The sequence below is a fragment of the Prenolepis imparis genome, unplaced genomic scaffold (genome assembly GCF_030444845.1).
Source record: "Prenolepis imparis isolate NDT839.2.m4 unplaced genomic scaffold, iyPreImpa1.0 SCAF_53, whole genome shotgun sequence".
Lineage (NCBI taxonomy): Eukaryota > Metazoa > Arthropoda > Insecta > Hymenoptera > Formicidae > Prenolepis > Prenolepis imparis.
The window spans coordinates 201,276-207,291 of NW_028141211.1; the positions used below are offsets into that span (position 1 = coordinate 201,276).

At 26.2% G+C, this 6,016-nt stretch overlaps 1 pseudogene; it reads left to right on the forward strand.

Moving 5' to 3' along the window:
• The first annotated feature begins 278 nt into the window (after positions 1-278).
• Positions 279-5,499, forward strand: LOC145947215 (uncharacterized; annotated as a pseudogene).
• Positions 5,500-6,016: the final 517 nt, after the last annotated feature.

A 6,016-nucleotide genomic window follows, 5' to 3' on the forward strand; every position in this document is an offset into this window, starting at 1 on the left:
TTTAATTAAAAAACTAAAAATAAATAATAAATGTATTTATTTGTAACCAATAAACGTTTCTTTTTGGTTTTAAAGTTTTAATTTTTATTATAAATATTTAGCAAAAGATGCATAAAATAAATTTACACCGCAGGCGTACTGCAGGCTAGTTACGGCACAGATTGTAATATGGCGAAAGTGTATGACGACGCAAGTGAAAGTGAAACGTGCGCCCGTTAAAAATATTGAATATGGCGAAGTGTGACCGGCCGGCGACAGCACGTGCACATGTGGAAAAAATGTTTACCTATGTTAAATTCGATGATGGTGTGAAAGCTATTATTAACACGGACGATATAGTGAATTTTGACGTTCAAAACGTACAATTTGATAAAAAATATCAAGTGAAGTGGGACGACGGACACTTCTATTATGGCATACTAGGAAAAATGCAACAAAAAATAATTTTAGAAGGTAATATATTATAATAAAAAATAGTGTAATTAATTTATATATACATATATATTAGTTTATATATACATATATCTCGTATATATATATATTCTTTAGAAGTTGTATGGGTTTTTTCATAAAAGTAGGTTAATATCTTACTAAAAAGCAAAAAAATTATGTCGTAATAATAATGTTTGTTTTTGTACAAAAGAAACTAAAGAAGCAGTAGATGAAAAAATTAAATCCAGAAGAGTGGAGTTTGCAACCCTTAATCTCTGTATTTTAGCAACTGAAATTGATATTGAATCTGACCTCGATCGTGGAAATGTAAGTCTTTTTTACTAGTAACCATAAAACTTTTAACTTTTTAAACTGTTTTAATAGTTGTTGCTTGAAACTCATTGGAAGCGAGATACTCAGATTTAAGTTATTTAGAGTTAGATGTGACTTTTGCAATTGAATAACAATTATTATCAATGTAATGTCACGCATGTATCAAAATAATGTCACATGATCGATTTAACTATGAAAAACTCACATCTAAATCTAAAATCAAATCTGAATGTCTCACTTAAAATAAGTTTCAGGCAACAATTATTATTACGTCTTAAAGTGTGAATTAATATTGCTTTTCAATCTGTGTGTGTGTGTGTGTGTGTGTTATCATTCTTTTCTAATGTCATTGTTTATTTTTATTTTTCTTATTCACAATAAATATAAACATAATCTTTTAATATAATCTTTTTCTATAAACAATATCGAATAATGTTTATAAATAATGGCTCTTTTTAATTTTTATAGGTAATTGGTACAAAAATAAACAAAAATGAAAATAATATTTCATATTTAAAAAGGAAAAGATATAATTTTTTTGGATAAAAACAATCGAATTCCTTTGGTAACTAATCAAACTTGGAAACGATGGCAGAATTACAGTAAAGATAAAAGTGAGTAATTTAAAATTGTACATAATTTTGTGGACATATACATACAAAATTTATAGAAATATAGAAAAATGTAACTCTCTGAGATATCTATTATATACATACATACATACATACATAAGTAATGTATTAAATAATTTCTGCTTACAAAGATTATTGTAGATATCAAGATGAATCGTGTTAATATAAATTTTGAAACAATTACGGTTTGAAATAAAAAACTAATAACTACATATAATAATTGTTTTAAAATATAGTTCAAATTTGTCTCGATCTATTTTATTTATATTGGAAAATATTGAATTAAACATGACATTTAAATGTTACATTAATATGTTTGCGTTTAAATTTTTTGTATTTAAAAAAAAATTTAATTATATTTTATATTACATGTTATACATTTAAATTGATTGAAAAACAAAATTCATAATAAATAAAAATGTAATATATTTAATGTCTTTAAGGGAACATTCTACTTTCTCAACTGAAAAATTTTGCCAATTTTCAGGAATTTTTTTTATAATAAAATAAATATATTAATTTGAAACTTTTAAAATTATATTTTACGAGTTTTCAATTATACATAAAAATTGTTTAAAAAATTTTTTTCAAGTTTTTTTTATAAGGATATTTGTAGCTTGCTTCCAAAAAAATTGGCGAACACGATTGCGATTGATTAGATTATTTGAAACAAAAAACCAAATAAATTTTTAATTTTTATGTATAGATATCTCTCGTATAAAAAGTTAAAAAAGATATCGGATAAAAGTTCTTTAAATAGTGGACTTTAAAAGTAGGATTTTGAAAATTCAATTTTCAGGATCCTACTTTCAAAGTCCATCATTTAAAGAATTTGTATCCGATATCTTTTTTCCCAAGTTTATACGAGAAATTAAAAAAAAAATAAAAATTTAATTGGTTTTTTGTTTTAGATAATCCAATCGATTGCAATCGTGTTCGTCAGTTTTTTTGGAGGTGTCGTCGCAAGTTACAAATATCCTTATAAAAAGACTGAAAGAAAAATAAAATATTTTTTTAATATATATAATTTAAAGTTTGTAAAATATAATAAAAAAATTTCAAATTAATATTTTCATTAAAAAAAAGAATCCCTAAAAATTGACAAAATTTTCCAACCAAAAAAGTAGAAAGTTCCTTTAAATAAACAATTTTATAATTATTATAGTAAATAATCAGTTATAACAAAATAATTTGTAATCTGGGAAAGTTTTCATAAATGAAAGTAATTTTTTTGATACATATGTACTTGTCAAATACGTCTACGATGTTACTACGTTTTTATAGCGACATGCTGCAACGTTCTTGCTGTGTTTGTGCAGAAATTTAATATTATATTATTATATTATTATTATAATCATTATTCTAAAATTGAATTATTATTATAAAATTAAAGTTTACGAGTTTTTATGCTTATTATGCCTGATTGCATCAACATTATGTACAAAAAAGATAAAGATAGACACATATTTAAGTCTTGCTTAAATTTAAAATAACGTTGCAATTGGATTTATATAATAAAAGTTTTTAAAGTGTTTTTTTTATATTCTTATATACATTTAAATTTTTACTCTTTTAATAAATAATTAATATTTTTTTACAGATGATCGAAGTAAAAATATATTAAAATACCCATTTTCAACTTTTAAAACAAATATAGAAACATCTCATATAAACAGAACTAGTTCATATACTACTCATGAAATAGGCGAACAAATCCTTGTATCTCAAGAAACTGGTGATAGATCGAATTGTTATGAACATAATGAAGACGCCAAAATTGATTCTGTAGAAGATTTCGATCAGAGCAAAAGCGAAAACGAAGAAATCGAGACTGATAATTCTACTTGCGAAATATCTGATACGGATGATGTAACGATTACCAATGATGCGAACATGAAACGTAATATTATAATGTTTGAAAGCTCAAAAACAACAGTTGATGAAGTTGTACAAATGATACACACTTATTGTGTTCGGTTTAATTGTTCTGATGAAGCAAGATTAGCTTTATTTAATATGGCAATTACTTGGGCAGGTCCAAATTTTTCAACATTCATGAATTCCAAATATATGATAAGCAAGCGTTTAGATCCTCCAGAAGAATTAAATCAATATGTATTTTATTGTACCGAGTGTTATAATGTATTAGGAAAATTTTATAAAAAAGATTTATTTACTAGTTACCGCGATTGTAACAAATGTCAGCAAAAGTATAAAATAAGTACTAATTCTTCTAATTATTTTGTAAGTACAAATATAAAGTTTCAATTACAGATTCTTTTACAAAATTCAAATATGTGTAAAATATTGCTTCAAAACATTAAAAATATTGAGACCAGACTAAGCAACAAAAATTTGAATACTATTGTTGACGTTTACGACGGGGAAATATACAAGACACTTTATAATAATAAACACGAAAACACAAAATTATTAACTTTTAATTTTAATGTAGATGGTGCGCCTATTTCTAAGAGTAGTAAGAGTTCAATGTGGCCTATTCAATTAATAATTAATGAATTGCCGAGAAAAATACGCTTTAGATATATACTGCTCGCAGGAATATGTATCACAAAAAATGAACCTAACTCACAATTTATGAATCTATATATGAATGAGTTTATTGAGCAGATTCGTGATTTGATGAAAAGTGGTATAGTGATAAATCTAGAAAATGGCAAAAAATATAATTTTATATTGCAACCACTTTGTTCATCAGTACACTCTGTTGCTCGACCTATAATACAGAATCGCTTCCAATTTAACGGTTATTTTGGCTGTAGTTGGTGCTATCATTATGGGGAATATGTTAAAGGTGCCATGCGATATCCTTTTATGGATAACGATCCGCCTTTAAGAGATCATGAATTATATATTAAAGACATGAAATACGCTGAAAAAATGAATAGACCGTCTAAAGGTGTTAAAAATTTTGCAGAAATTACGAATTTAGAAAATTTTGATTGTGTTTGGGGATTTCCGTACGATTACATGCATGGTCTCTTGCTTGGTGTTGTTTGTACTTGTGGACGAAATTTTGGGCAACTACCGGTACAGAGGGATATAATCTATCCAAAACTGAAAAAAAAATATTGAAAAACGATTGTTAAATATTAAAATGCCAAGTGAAATTCATAGATCACCGAGACCCTTTAATAGTGGATAATGGAAAGCTAGTGAATGGAGGTCTTGGATATTATATCTGAGTATTCCATGTCTCTTGGGAATATTAAACACAAATTATTTAAGCTCTTTTGGACTTTTAGTTCGTTGTACACATAAACTTTTATCTGAAACTGTAACAATGGAAGATTCAAGAAAATGTAAAGTAGATTTAATTTATTTTACTGCACAATGTGAAGAATTGTATGGAAAAAGTAGTATGAATTTTAATACTCATGCATTACTTCATGTTGTTAATCACGTATATAAAAGTGGTCCACTTCCATTGACTTCAGCTTTCCCTTATGAAAATGGAATTTTTGTATTAAAGCAGAAATTGACAGGTCCGAAAGGAGCTTTAACACAGCTTTCTAAACGTTTAGTGCAAAAAACGATGTTAGAAACCGAGTTATTAAATACGGCTGACAATAATTCTTTACGCTTTTGCAAAACTATCTTGCGTAATCATTCTTTCTTAGAAGGAACTGGTTTGGAAACCAATTCAGGTGTGACTCTTTTAGCGAACGATAATAATACAGATCAAAATATTATAAAAGTTTTAAATAATGCTATTGGTGATATTAGATTAGAGGACGTAAAAGCGTTTAATAAAGCGATTTATAAGAATGTCTTATACACTGCTACTAGTTATAAGCGAGAAAAAAAAACCGATGACAGATTTTTTGAAAATGTTCTTGGTGACATAATTGAAATATTTAAAATTGTTTCCTATAATACTAGACCTTATATTTTAGGATATAAATATAATGTAAAGTATCTAAGTATCGAGAACGTGATAATAGATTCAATTTTGGAAATAATATCTAAATCTCATACCTTACATTTGTTCACTTTTCAAGAGATTAAGAAAAAAGTTATACATATAAACGTCGAACAAGGATATTTTTGCCGAATGCCGAACACTTACGAGATTCAATAATTAACAGTAGTATATATAAAGTGTCACATGTTTAACTTCTTTTTGCGAAAAAGCGAGAGAAAGAGAATGGCATTTTGTTTAAAAAATTTAATGAAACAGCACCGAGCAATTGCTTAAAACCGTCTTACCGAAACCTTTATATATGCAGGATGAGTTATTTCATTTTATAATCTAGATCACTATAAATTAACATAAAGATTCTATGTTATAGTAATAAGATTTATTCATCTTCTATCTACTATTTTAAGCAGGGCAATGATGTGATCTTAAAATACGTAAAATAGCATCACCTTGCACATGTTTTATATTATGTATGAGAAAAACATTACGTAAAGCTGAAGTAAATAAATGTTGATGATTAGTGATTGAACTGTCATTACAGTTGACAGCTAATTCTAGATCTGATTGTGAGTCAACATTCAATTTTGATTCTTCCTCTATATTTGGATGTGTTATTTTAATACAATAAAAATTATTGTCTTCATCTGCAAAATTATTGTTTTTATTTGCAAAATTA